Raw genomic sequence first — 15,547 nt, forward strand, 5'->3', positions numbered from 1 at the left:
TCATTATGGCTATACTCGCTATTTTATTAATCTATAATTTTTTAATCTATAACTTATTACTTGTATTGATTAGTTCAGACCATGACCAAAGAACACTGCAGTCAGCAATATCAGAACATGCACTCTTCTAAGTACACATGGAACATTGTCCAGGATAAATAACGTGTTAGGCCATAAAACAAGTCTTAATGAAATTTTAAAAGATTAAAAGTATCTTCTTCAACCACAATGTAATGAATCTGGAAATGAATAACAAAAGAAAAACTGAAAAATTCACTAATATATGGAAATTAAATACTATACCTTTAACCAACAGTTCAGAAACATCCCAAGGGAAACTTAAAAAATACTAAGAGATTAATAAAATGAAAAGACACTATGTCAAAACTTTTGGATCTAGTGAAGGCAGAGTTCAGAGGGAAACTTATAGCTATAAATACCAACATTAGAAAAGTAGAAGCATTACAAATGAATAATCTAATTTTATATTTAAGAAAGTAGGAAAGAAAGAGAAAATTTTACCCAAAACTAGCAGAATAAAGGCAATTATAAAGATAAAAATGAGTATAAATAAAATAGAGAATAAAAAACAATGAGAAGATGCATTAACAGTGCACACATATAATCTCAGCTACTTGAGAGGCTGAAGCTGCCAGTTAAAGGTCAGCCTGGGCAACTTAGCAAGGCACTGTCTCAAAAATAAATTTTAAAAATAGGAATGTAGCTCAGTGGTAGAGTGTCCTGGGTTCAAGTTCTAGTACTAGCAAGAAAAGAGAGAGGGGGGGTGACAAAGGGAGGGAGGGAGGAAAAACAGAATCAAAACCAAAAGTTGATGTTTAAAAAGAAAAAAAAATTGACAAACCTTGAGCTATACTAATAAAGGGGGGAAAAGAGAAGATACAAATACCTAAGTATGTGCTTAGGTATGTGCTTAACACGTAAAAGCACTAAAAGAAAAAGGTAGGGAAGGAAAGTTACTACCAGCCTTATAGAAATAAAACAGATTTTAAGGTATTGTGCTCTGAACAATTGTTCATTAACTAGATAATCTAGATGGAATGGACACATTTTTAAAAACACATGAACTTTGGGACTGGGGATGTGGCTCAAGCGGTAGCGCGCTCACCTGGCATGTGTGCCGCCCAGGTTCGATCCTCAGCACCACATACAAAGATGTTGTGTCTGCTGAAAACCATAAAATAAATATTAAAAATTCTCTCTCTCTCTCTCTCTCTCTCTCTCTCTCTCTCTCTCTCTCTCTCTCTCTCTCCCCTCTCTCACTCTCTCTTAAAAAAAAAAAAAAAACAAAAAAACATGAACTACCAAAACTGACTTTAGGAGGAATAGAAAATCTGAATAGCCTATAACACAGAGATTGATTCAGTAATCAAACACCTTCCAACAAAGAGAATTCCAGCACCAGATGACTTTCCCCGTGAATTCTTCCATACATTTAAAGAATAATTGATTCTAATATTTCTGAAACTCTTTCAAATAATCAAAGGGGAGGGAACACTTCCTAACTATTCCAAGAGGCCATCATTAAGCTAATACTGAAGCCAGTCAAAAACACATTAAGCCAATATCTCTTGTGAATATAGAGGCAAAATTCTTCAACAAAGCATTAGCAAACTGAGTTCAGGAGAATATTAAAAGGCTTAAACTCATGAATAAGTAGGATTTATTCTACAAATACATGGGTGGCTCAACATGAAAATCAATTGATGTAATTCATCACATAAATAGAATGAAGGAAAAGCACTACATGATCCTCTCAATTGACACAATATAAACATTTAACACAACTCAGCATCTTTAGAGAGAGAGAGAGAGAATTTTTTAATATTTATTTTTTAGTTTTCGGCGGACACAACATCTTTGTTTGTATGTGGTGCTGAGGATCCAACGGGACGCACGCATGCCAGGCGAGCGCGCTACCGCTTGAGCCACATCCCCAGCCCTCAATGTCTTTTGATAATAAAATTCATGAAATTTTAACCACCTGCTTTGGCCACTTCTGTTCAACACAGTGCTGGAAGTTGCAGTTAGAGAAAATTGGCAACACAAAGGAAGTGGAAATAAAATTATCTGTTTGAAGATTACATAGTCTTGGGGATAGAAAACATAAAAATTGTTGAGCTGGGGCTGTAGCTCAGCAGTAGAGTGATGGCCCCGCAAGCGCAGGGCCCAGGATTTCAACACCAATCCCACCAAAAAATAAAAATAAAATGGAAAAAAGCTTACAATCCAAAAACTGCTTTTAGAGGTAATAAATGAGTTCTGCAAAGTTGCAGAATATAAAATCAATGCACAAAAATCAGTTATAGGATGGGCATATATCTCAGTGGTACAGAGCTTGCTTAGCATGTTTGAAGGCCTGGGTTCATTTCCCAGCACTACTAAAATAAAATAAAATAACTTATTGTTGAAGTGATAATACCACTTACTATGTTTTGAATGTCCCCTTCCCAAAACATGTTGAAATTGTATTGTCATTGTAACAGTATTGAAAGGTGAGGCCGTTAAGAAGTGATTACCCGGCCAGCTGGTAGCGTGGCCGAGCGGTCTAAGGCGCTGGATTAAGGCTCCAGTCTCTTCGGGGGCGTGGGTTCGAATCCCACCGCTGCCATAAGGTTTTTGGGCTGGGGGTGTGGCTCAAGCGGTAGCGCGCGTGCGGCCCGGGTTCGATCCCCAGCACCACATACAAACAAAGAAATAAATATTAATAATTCTCTCTCTCTCCCTCTCTCTTAAAAAAAAAAAAAAAAAAAGAAGTGATTAGCCAAGAGGACCAGCCTCATGAATGGATTAATGTCATTAATCTGGGTATGTGTCCAATATAAAAGGGTAACAACCTCTTTTTCTTCTCCCTCTCCCATCTAGCACACATGCATGCACACATGCTTGTTCTTACCCTTCTACTTTCTGCCATGGAATGATGAAGAAATTGGGCTCTCTCCAGATGCTGCCTCTACATCTTGGACTTTCCAGCCTCCAGAACCATAAATTAATAGATGTCTGTTCATTACAAACCATTGACTCTTTAGTATTCTGTTATAGGGCACAAAATGGACTAAGATATCATTCAAAGCAATCCACAGATTCAATTCAATACCTGTTAAATACTGTATTATTTTTCTTTATTTATTTTTGGCAGCATAAAAAATTGCATCCTGATATTTGTATGGACATTTCATATATCTATAGATGTTTACAAATACATGTAGAAAGTCAAACTGATAACCAGACACTTTGATCCTCACCTTCAAATATAAATCTAAATTGCCTATAAAACCTCACTTTTTTTCCAGAAATATACAATAGCATTCTAAAGTTTATCTGGAATATCAAGAGACTCTGAATAGCCATACCAATCTTGAAAAAGGTAAATAAAGATGGAGGAGTAATATTTCCCAATTTCAAAACTTACTACAAAGCTACAGTAATCAAAACAATGTGTTAATAACTAGCATAGGCATATAAATAGAATAGAACAGAACAGATCTCATAATAAACCCTTGCACTGCCGTGAATTGGTTTTCACAAGGACTGTTCATGGAGTTTTATGTACTAAAGGATTTAAGCACTGAACAGATACAAAGTTGACCACAAGGTGGCAGCAGCACACAAGAGCTACTTGGGTGGTGTTTTGACAGGATTGCCAGGAAAGAAAAGTCCTTCATAAGGAATTTACCTCAACATTGTAAAGGCTATATATGACAAATCCAAAACAATCATCATACAGAACAGAGAAAAACTGAAAGATTTTCCTCTAAAATCAGGAACAAGACAAGGATGTTCATTTTCACCACTTATGTTCAATATAGTTCTTGAAACTCTATCCAGATCAATCAGGCAACAAAAGGAAATTGAAGGGATATAAACTGGAAAAAGAAATACTCAAACTATTTCTATTTGCTAACATGATCCTAAATCTAGAAGATCAAAAAAAAAAATCCACTAGAAGATTTCTAGAGCTGATAAATGAATTTAGCAAAGTAATAGGACACAAATTCAACATTCATGAATCAATAGCTTTTCTGCACTCCAATTCAGTTGAGAAACAAATAAGAAAAACCTTCACAATAACCTTAAAAGAAAAGAAGAAAGAAAGAAAGGAAGGAAGGAAGGAAGGAAGACCTGGGAATTAATCTAACAAAGGACGTGAAAGAACTCAACAATCAGAACTACAGAACACTGAAGAAAGAAATTAGAGACGTCTTCAAAGGTGAAAAGACTTCCCATGTTCCTGAATGGACAGAATTAATATTGTCAAAATGATCATACTACTAAAAGCAATGTACACATTCAATGCAATACCTATCACAATGTCAATGACATTAATTCACAGAACTAGAAAAATCAGTCCTTAAATTCATTTGGAAGAATGAGAGACTTAGAATAGCTAAAACAACTCTGAACAAGAAAAGTGATGCTGGAGGCATCACTATACCTGATCTCAAATAATACTTGGAAGCTAATCAGCAGATGCTAAAGAGAACCATCAAGTCCTCTTTCAAATGTAAAAAACCTTGAGGCTTACCTGTGGAAATTCCTCCAGCCAACTCCTTTATCCCAAAGGTAAAAAATGGAAGGTGGGGGTGACCCGGATGGAAGTTTTAGAAAGGAAGGTGGGGGTGACCCAGATGGAAAGGAAGACAATACTATTTTACATACCTGTTGCTCCACACTCTGCCCAGAACCATAGGTAAGTTTCTAGGCTGGCAACACCAAAATGTTTTTGTTTTTTTTCCTACTATCAGGACCCCTCATGCATGGTGGGAGTTCTCTCTTCTCCCTTAAATAAACCTGCCCTGTTTATTCTTTACTTCTGTGATTGTCCATGGATTTGATTCTTCAAAATTTGCAAGACAAGAACCCAGAAGGAAACTGAGGAAGCCAGGAATCTAGTCTTATCTCAAAACTCCAGTTTCAACACTACAGAGCTTCAGTAGCAAAAATAGACATGGAGACCATGGAAGAGAAAAGAAGATACAGAGACAAACCCGAATATTTTCAGCCAACTGATTCTTGACAAAGATGCCAAAAATGTATGTTGGAGAAAAGAAAACCTTTTAAACAAATGGTGCTTGGAAAACTGGATATGTACATGTAGAAAAAGAAATTAGACCCTTTCACCCTGCACAAAAGCCAAATCAAACAGATCAAAGACCTAGGAATTAGACCAGAAACCTTCCAACTGCTCAAAGAAAACACTCATCATATAGAGGCGGATACCAACTTCCTCAACAAGACTCTTAAAGCTCAAGAAATAAAACTAAGAATCAATAAATGAGATGTCATCAAATCAAAAAACTTCTGCACACCAAAGGAAACAACAGAGAAAAGAGAAAGCCTGTGGGATGGGAGAAAATCTTTGCCAACTACTCCTTCACAACATATAAAGAACTCAAAAAACTCAATACAAAACAAATAACCCAATCAATAAATGGGCAAAGGAATTAAACAAAAATATTTCTAAAGAAGAAATGCACATGCCCAACAAATACATGAAAAAAATTTTCAACATCTCTAGCAATTAGAGAATTGAAATCAAAACTACCCTAAGATTTTATTTCACACTAGTCAGAATGGCAATTATCAAGAGCATGAATAATAATAAATGTTGGTGAGGATGTGGGGAAAAGGTACACCCATATATTGCTGATGGGACTATAAATTAATACAGCTACCCTGGAAAGCAGTGTGGAGATTCCTAAAAAAACTGGGAATGGAACCACCATATGACCCAGCTAGTTCACTCCTTGGTATTTATTCCAAAGAACTAAAATCAGCATACTATAGCAATACAGTCACTTTAATGTTTATAGCAACACAATTCACAATGGTCAAATTATGGAATCGACCCAGATGTTCATCAATAGATGAATGGATCAAGTAGTTGGGGATTATATACACAATGGAGTTTTACTCAGTCCTAAAGAAAAATGAAATTATGGCATTTGCAGGTAAATGAAAGGAAATGGAGAAAATCATGCTTTAGTCAGCTTTTTTACTGCTGTGACTGAACACCCAACAAGAACAATTTTAGAGGAGGAAAGTTTAATTTGGGAGCTCACAGTTTCAGAGGTCTCAGTGGATAGACAGCAGGCTCCATTCTTCGGGGCTCCAGATGAGACTGAACATCATGGTGGAAGAGTGTGGTGGAGGGAGGAGGCTCACATGATGATCAGAAGGCAGAGAGAGAGAGAGAGAGAGAGAGAGAGAGAGAGAGAGAGAGAGAGGAGACTCCACTTACCAGATAAAAATAAACCCCAAAGGCAGGCCCCCAATGACTCACCTCCTCCAGCCACAACCTCCCCAACTTCAGTTTCAATTAACCACCATCAAGGGATTAATTCACTGATTGGGTCAAGGCTGTCATAACCCAGTCATTCCACCTCTGAGTGTTCTTGCATTATCACACGCGCGAGCTTTGGGGGAACACTTAATATCTAAACCATAACATCATGTTAAGTGAAATGAGCCAGACTTAGAAAATCAAGAGTTGAATGTTTTCTTTTGTATGTGGACACTAGACCAAAACAAGGGAAAGAAGGCGGTGGGAGAAGAGAGAGGGAAGATCAGTGGCGTAGAAGGAGAATAAGAAGAGGGGAGGAAAGCAGGGAAGGGGAAGAAATATGTAATAAACTTAATAAAATCATGTCACGTACATCCAAAAATGTGCCAAAGGGCATGTCACCTCTATGTAGAAAATACCTGTCAAAAATAAATAAAGGAGAGAAAGGAAGATCAATAGAATACAAGAGGAAGAAAGGGGAAGGAAAAGATGGGGGAATTGGATTGAAATCAAATTCCTTGCATGTATTATATTGTCAAAATGAACCCAAATATTACATATAATTACAATGCTATAAATTTTAAAAAAGAAAAAAAAAAGTTCTTCATAGCATGAAACCTTTCAGAGATCATGGTGCAGGACACCCCTTGCCAGGGAAAGAGGTAGATGGAATCCTGGGGAGAGTCCAGGTGACCTCAGTTCATAAGCACAGTGGGGCAGCACTGGGTCAGAGATTTCTGAAAGGCAGCAATGATTTTTGGTCTTCTGAAGACCCTAGGTTTATCTTATCTATGGCTAACAGATCTGGGTACAGTTACATGGGGAATACAAGTAAGCCCATCTCAAGTGGCTGAACGCAAGCTTCTTTGGGCTTTTATCTAAAACAACTGGACGTGTGAGAGTCTGAGTTTGGTGCTCAGCAGGCTCTTAGTGTGTCTTTACCTCTGAACGGACTAACAAATTCTCTTCTTGACGTCCAGAACCTTCTCCTAGGCCCATTTCTGTACCTGTTTTTTTGAAAACCCCAGTTTTAACAAAAATCCACCCATTCTCCAAGTCAAAGTTTATTACCTTCCTGCTAAGCGTCCTGATTTCCTGGATTCCTCTCTGGTTTCTATGACTGAACTCTGATGATGAATACATTCAGACTCTTTTCAAACTTAAAACTACAGTGAAGGAGTCTGATATGCAGGAGGGCCACATGCTCAAAGCCATCCTGGGTAACTTAGTGAAACCCTATCTCAAAATTTTAAAAGTGCTGGAGATGCGGTTCAGTGATAGAGCACTCCTGAGTTCCATCCCAATCACAAAAGGAAGGAAGGAAGGAAAGCAGGAAGGAGAAAAGAAAAGAAAAAGAAAGTAAAGAAAAGAGCTCTGCTTCAACTTTGCAAAGAGGGTACAGGGGCTTCTCACTAGTGTGGTGGACCATGGTCTTAATGCTGCTAGCAGTCACGTGATGTTCTTTTCCCTGTCCTAAGGACAACTCTTTAATGGTTTCACTTCTCTCTGCTGAAGTCTCCAGCACTTCCTGACCAATCTCTATGCTCAGCTTCTGACTTTGTATTTGCCTTGACTTACTCAATTCAATAAATCTGTAGGGTGCCCCTCATTACAATATGTTCATAACACTAAAAAGTAAAATGGCAGCAGGATGGTCAAAAAGAGAGCAGAAATCCTTATCTAAACCTTAGAGATTTTTCTGACATGATTAAGTTGCCATACAAACATCATGGCAGGAACTGACTGCCAGAGGTAAGAAATTTTTAATACCTAAAAATATTGGTCAAATAACTTGGTCATTCCAATGAATTTACAAAATTCATAACCACCCTGGTTGACAGCACTTCCCAACTACTGTACTTAACCACAATCCTACTTATCTTCCTTAAAGATTGCTCTTTTGGTTATTTATGGGGCCCTCACCCAGTTTCAAAACTGAGCCAGTGTTTGCCAATTTTCAGTTCTATTCTGCATCTGAATAAACTTTCTTTGCTTTTATTTTGGCCTCATTTATGGTTTCTTAGTTTACAGAGCCAGCCCTACTATTCCTGTTGTAGGGACAAACGAGGCAAGGCACCGAAGATAGCAGGAAACAGTTTTATTTGGCTGCAGCCAGGTTCAGAGGGCACAGCTTTTGCTGTAATCAATTAATCCCCTGAACCCCGAGTTCAGGGAGTTTCAGAATTTTATGCCCAGCATGTAAGGGGAGGGGTTCAGAAGTTCACAGTCTGCAAAAGTTCACATAAAAGCAGCTTTTTCTTTCATTGTTCTGGGCAAGTTAACTCTTCAAAGACAACACCTGAGAAGGGGAGAGCTTCTTCTCCCCTTTCTTTCCTCCCCCTGCCAGCTGTTACCATGGAGCCCATTTGTAACTTATCTTAAAAATGTAGACATCTCTGTGAAGCCCAGCTCAAGGCCAGAGGCCTTGTTTGCACATTTCTACAAAGTACCATACTGGATACATGTTTGTGAAAAACTAGTAAGAGAGTGTCCAGCACCTGGAGTACTGGTATCTTCTCGGCCAGTGGCCAAGTAAAATAGGGCAACATGAAAATAGGAAGTTTATCTACATTGAACTCTTTTGCAGAGACTCTTTTGCTGATAGTCCTAAAATAGGCCACGATGAAGAGGGCTTTTCTGTGGAAAAAGGGGGACAGTCCACACTCCTGTGCTGGTGGACTAGACCCACTTAAGAACACCTCTCAGCACCTTCCACTTCACTCCTGAATCGTTCCTGGTTTCCTATCAGTTGTATAAATATGAATTTCCTTGACCCATTTTTAATTAAATACCTTATTTACCCTGTGTGTTATTTAGCTTTTCATTACTGTGACAAAATACCCAGGACAATCCACTTAGAAGGAGGAAAGGGTTACTATGGTTTTGGAGGATTCAGTCTATAATTGGTTGGTTCATTACTTTTGGGTCTGTTAGTGGTGGGGTACATCATGGTGGGAGCACATGAAAAATGATGCTCATCTCATAGAGGCAAGAAAGCAAAAGAGGGAAGCAGAAAGGGACCAGGGTTCCAATATCCCCATGATACATCCCAATGACCTAACTACCTTCCAGTAGGAATCCTCTGAAAATAGAGGGAAGACCAGAGGAGCAGAGGAAAGAGATGGAGGAAGAATGAGAGAAGGTAGAAACTGTGGAGTGTAATTGACAAATGATGTTATATACATGTATATATGAATATACCCAGTGAATTTCACTTTTATGTCTACCTATGTTGCACCAATTGAAAAAAGCAATAAATAAGTAGGAGGAAGTAAGTTGCTGAGACTAGCCTCAAATTGGCAGAAGTTACTAAATTGCAAAAGGCTTTAGATATGAAATGTGAATAATTGAATAATGATTTGGATTATGAAATGTCCCCCCAAAACTCATGTGTTGAAAGCATAGTTCCCAATGTAACAAGTAGAGAGGTGGGGCTTTTAGGAAATGATTGGGTCATGAGAGCTGTAACCTTATCAGTAGATTAATCCATTTGATGGATTAATAATTTGAACGGACTATTGTGTAGTAACTGTAGGCAGGTGGGAATGGATAGAGGAAGTGGGTTGCTGGAGGCATCCCCTTGAGGACCATATGTTGTCCCTCGATATTCATATTCTCTCTTTCTCTCTCCCTCTCCTTCCCAGTTTCCATGAGCTAAGCAGCTTTCCTCTTCCACACCATTCCACCATGATGTTCTTGACTATAGCAATGGAGCCAGCTGATCATGGACTGATACCTTCAAAACCATGAACCAAAATTAACTTTTCCTCCTCTTGTAACAGTGGTCCACTTTATGCTTTGAATATTACCCTTGCAGCTCTGTCCCTGCCACTAATTTTTTTTAAATGGACATGTTTCTTTCTCTTCCTCTCTCCCTGCTCCTCTCAAATCTCTCCCCTCCCTAATCTTAGGGGAAACAGGATTACCTTTCTTCCCCATCCTAGGTAGAGTTATCTGTCCCTAAGTACATACCCACCATAGGAATGAAATAATCCAGACTTTGGGGATGGTACTGGAGGATCTCAGAAATGACTGTCTTCCAAATTAACAAGTGAATTACAACTCCAGAAAGCAGGTGGAATGTAGTCTTTGAATCATCTCTTTAAAAGCCCCCTCTTCCTGCTGATGGGCAAAATCATAGCCTCTGGGACAGGAGTCCCTTGTGTTTCTCCTTTGCTAGCAAAGCAATAAAACTTCTTTTTCCTTTTCCTCAAAACCATGTCCTCATCATTATATTGGCATCAGAAGAAAGGACCAAGCTTTCAGCAACACTCTAAGCTGTTCTCCACAAGTATTTTGGTCACACCAAAATGACTTAATACATATAATATGTGTATATATATATTATGTGTGTATATGTATACACATAATATGTAACAACAATGTAAAAAAATATGGCTAGAGGTATAATTCAGTAGTAAAGTATGTGCTTAGACTAGCCAGACCTTGAATTCAGTCCACAGCATCAAAAAAAGAAAAAATGAGAGGATCCAACATGGCGGCCGGCGAGGAAGCTGCACTTTCAATATCTCCACATTAACGGGATCAGAAACACCAATTAAAACAGCTACATTCTACCTACTGAGGATCTTCTAGCAAAATTCCGTTGAAAGGAGACCTGCCGAGAATTAGTAAGTTTATTAGACGTGACAGTTTGCCCCAGACAAGTGAAACTTGACCGGCAGCGCGGGCTCAGAGTCCAATCCCGCGGCCACCCGCCGCTTCTGCAAGCGGCAGGCGGCCCAGAGCAGCGCGGCAGAAGGGTCCCCGCCCGGCCAGCAGACAGCTCCCGCCATCCCGGCTACCCTGGCGGCCCTGCTCTCGCTCGGCGAACAGCCACCCCACCCGGCTGGTTCTTAGCCACGCGGCTGCAGTCACCCGGCTTTACAAGCACCCCCGGCGGCCCTGCTCGGCGAGAAGGGTCCCCGCCCGGCCGGCAGACAGCTCCCGCCATTCCACTCTTGTTCTGCAAAGAGCCACCCCGCCCGCCTGGTTCTTAGCCACGAGGCTGCAGCCGCCCGGCTTTACAAGCGCCCCCGGCGGCCCTGCTCAGTGAGAAGGGTCCCTGCCCGGCCAACAGACAGTTTCCGCCATCCCGGCTACCCTGGCGGTCCCGCTCTTGCCCTGCAAACAGCCACCCCGCCCGCCTGGGTCTTAGCCACGCGGCTGCAGCCACCCGGCTTTACAAGCGCCCCCGGCGGCCCTGCTCGTCGAGAAGGGTCCCCGCCCGGCCGGCAGACAGCTCTCGCCATTCCGCTCTTGCCCTGCAAACAGCCACCCCGCCCGCCTGGGTCTTAGCCACGCGGCTGCAGCCACCCGGCTTTACAAGCGCCCCCAGCGGCCCTGCTCGTCGAGAAGGGTCCCTGCCCGGCCGGCAGACAGCTCCCACCATCCCGGCACTCCTGGCGGCCCGCCCGCTCTGCGAAGGGTCACCCCGCCCGGCTCTTAGCCACGCGGGCACCATCTGCCTGGCTCTGTGGGCGCCCCCGGCGGCCCAGCGCAGCCAGAAGGGTCCCCGCCTGGCCCGACAGAAGGCACGTGCCCTTCCGGCTCTGCTAACGGCCCTGCCCACTCGGGAAAGGGCTCCCCCCCTTGAGAGGATGGGAAGGAAATCTAACCAAGCCTCTATGAATTAGCGAACTGGGATCTAAAACCAGAGACTGTGTCAGACCAGAGACAAGCCAGTTCCACCTCTCCCTTCGGTCACTCCTGCAAGGAGCCAGGGGCCCGCCATAGCAGAGAGGGGAAGTCACCAAAGATCGGCCAAAGAGATTCCTTCCCAGCGGATTCTAAATTAGCAGGAGCGGCGAGGGAGCCGGCCGGAGCTGGCGGGAACCGCGGCAGCGGCACGGGAACCGGCGGGAGCTGAGGCGGCGCTGACGCAGGAGCCAGCGGGAGCCGCGCGGCGCGGGTCTCCCAGCTACAGCTCCCACCAGTGCTGACAACTGAGGTCTCTTGCACCAGATACGGGGGCGTGGCTACCAGAAGGTAAGCAAATTTGCTGGGAGTTCTCAGCCCCAAGCTCTACAAACTTAGGGCCTGAGGGAGGCAAACAAGGAGAGTGTGCCCAGGCACTAATGAAACAGCTGCTCCACGCGTGTGCAAGGTAGGCGGAACCATGACCACCGACAAAATAGGCCCAGTGGCCTGCCAGATACATCGCTCCGGTCGGGGGAGGGGCAGAGCCGCCACCAGCGCCTTTTAGGTAGACAGATCTGCAACCGACAGACAGAACAGGCCTAGTGGCCAGCGGAGGGGCAAAGCCGCTGCTCACGCCTGCAAGGTAGGCGGACCTGTGACCACCGAAAGAACAGGCCCATCGAAAGTACAGGTACAGCGGCCTCCTGGCATGGAAGGCACATTGCCTCAATTGGAGGAGGGGCAGAGCCACCGCCAAAGCCTGCGAGGGAGACTTTGCAGCTATACAAGAGCAATATAAATATATAGGGGGAAAAATCAATAACACAACAGTTTCACCAAGCAGAAAGAAACGCGATCAGTATGAAAAGACAAGGAAAGAAAGGACCACAAGCAATGCAGGTCAACTCAACTTTAGAAGAGGTAATATCTGCAGCAGATGGAATGTCAGATAAAGAATTCAGGATATACATGCTTCAGATGATCTGGAGTCTCAAGGAAGACATTAGACAGCAAAATCAGACAATGAAAGACCACTTCGACCACTTCGACAATAAATTACATAAACAAATCCAAGAAGCAAAAGATCAATTATACAGGGAGATAGAGGTTATAAAAAACAAACAAACAGAAATCCTGGAAATGCAGGAAACAATAAACCAACTTAAAAACTCAATTGAGAATACTACCAGCAGAGTAGAACACTTAGAAGATAGAACATCAGACAATGAAGACAAAGTATTTCAACTGGAGAAGAACATAGACAGCTCAGCAAAGCTGTTAAGAAACCATGAGCAGAACATTCAAGAAATATGGGATAACATAAAGAGACCCAACTTAAGGGTCATGGGGATACAGGAAGGTATTGAGGTCCAAACCAAAGGAATGAGCAATCTATTCAACGAAATAATACGAGAAAACTTCCCAGACTTGAAGAATGAGACAGAATCCCAAATCCTAGAAGCCTACAGGACGCCGAATGTGCAAAATCATAAGAGATCCACACCTAGACACATTATAATGAAGATGCCCAACATACAGAATAAGGAGAGAATTTTAAAAGCTACAAGAGAAAGGAAGCAGATTACATTTAGGGGTAAACCAATCAGGATAACAGCTGATCTTTCAACACAGACTCTGAAAGCTAGAAGATCCTGGAATAACATATTTCAAACACTGAAAGAAAAGGGGTTCCAACCAAGAATTGTGTATCCCGCGAAATTAAGCTTCAGGATGGAAGATGAAATTAAAACCTTCCATGATAAACAAAAGTTAAAAGAATTTGCAGCTAGAAAACCATCTCTTCAAAACATCCTTGGCAAAATATTACAGGAAGAGGAAATGGAAAATATCAATGAAAACCAACAGCGGGAGGTAGTACAGTAAAGGTGGGGGGGGAATAATCAAAGAGGAAAACAAACCATGTTTAGTAACATAAATAAACAAATATGGCTGGAAGAACAACCCATATCTCAATAATAACTCTAAATGTTAATGGCTTAAACTCACCAATTAAGAGACACAGGCTAGCAGAATGGATCACTAAACAAGACCCAACAATATGCTGCCTTCAGGAGACGCATTTGATAGGAAAAGACATACATAGACTGAAGGTGAAAGGTTGGGAAAAATCATATCACTCATATGGACTTCGGAAACAAGCAGGAGTGTCCATACTCATTTCAAATAAAATAGATTTCAAGCCAAAGTTAATCAAAAGGGATGAAGAGGGACACTACATACTTCTCAAGGGAACCATACACCAACAAGACATAACAATCATAAATATATATGCCCCAAACAATGGTGCAGCTATGTTCATCAAACAAACTCTTCTCAAGTTCAAGAGTCTAATAGACCACCATACAATAATCATGGGAGACTTCAACACACCTCTCTCACCACTGGACAGATCTTCCAAACAAAAGTTGAATAAGGAAACTATAGAGCTCAATAACACAATTAATAACCTAGACTTAATTGACATATATAGAATATACCACCCAACATCAAGCAGTTACACTTTTTTCTCAGCAGCACATGGATCCTTCTCAAAAATAGATCATATATTATGTCACAGGGCAACTCTTAGACAATATAAAGGAGTAGAGATAATACCATGCATATTATCTGATCATAATGGAATGAAATTGAAAATCAACGATAAAAGAAGTAAGGAAAAATCATGCATCACTTGGAGAATGAACAATAGGTTACTGAATGATCAATGGGTTATAGAAGACATCAAGGAGGAAATTAAAAAATTCTTAGAGATAAATGAAAACACAGACACAACATATCGGAATCTATGGGACACATTGAAAGCAGTTCTAAGAGGAAAATTTATTGCTTGGAGTTCATTCCTTAAAAAAAGAAAAAAACAACAAATAAATGATCTAATACTTCAACTCAAAATCCTAGAAAAAGAAGAGCAAAACAACAGCAAAAGAAGTAGAAGACAAGAAATAATTAAAATCAGAGCTGAAATTAATGAAATTGAAACGAAAGAAACAATTGAAAAAATTGACAAAACTAAAAGTTGGTTCTTTGAAAAAATAAATAAAATCGACAGACCCTTAGCCACGCTAACAAAGAGAAGAAGAGAGAGAACTCAAATTACCAGCATACGGGATGAAAAAGGCAATATCACAACAGACACTTCAGAAATACAGAAGATTATCAGAAATTATTTTGAATCCTTATACTCCAATAAAATAGAAGATAGTGAAGGCATCGATAAATTTCTTAAGTCATATGATTTGCCCAGATTGAGTCAGGAGGATATTGACAACCTAAACAGACCAATATCAATTGAGGAAATAGAAGATACCATCAAAAGACTACCAACTAAGAAAAGCCCAGGACCGGATGGGTATACAGCAGAGTTTTTCAAAACCTTTAAAGAGGAATTAACACCAATACTTTTCAAGCTATTTCAGGAAATAGAAAAAGAGGGAGAACTTCCAAATTCATTCTATGAGGCCAACATCACCCTGATTCCTAAACCAGACAAAGACACTTCAAAGAAAGAAAACTACAGACCAATATCTCTAATGAACCTAGATGCAAAAATCCTCAATAAACTTCTGGCGAACCGGATACAAAAAC

General features: G+C 41.0%; 1 non-coding gene across 1 annotated transcript; it reads left to right on the forward strand.

Moving 5' to 3' along the window:
- The first annotated feature begins 2,547 nt into the window (after positions 1–2,547).
- On the forward strand, positions 2,548–2,629 carry Trnal-aag (transfer RNA leucine (anticodon AAG)). The gene has a single exon. It is a non-coding gene; the product is annotated as a tRNA-Leu (tRNA).
- The last annotated feature ends 12,918 nt before the right edge of the window (positions 2,630–15,547 follow it).

Source organism: Callospermophilus lateralis, chromosome 9 (genome assembly GCF_048772815.1).
Source record: "Callospermophilus lateralis isolate mCalLat2 chromosome 9, mCalLat2.hap1, whole genome shotgun sequence".
NCBI lineage: Eukaryota > Metazoa > Chordata > Mammalia > Rodentia > Sciuridae > Callospermophilus > Callospermophilus lateralis.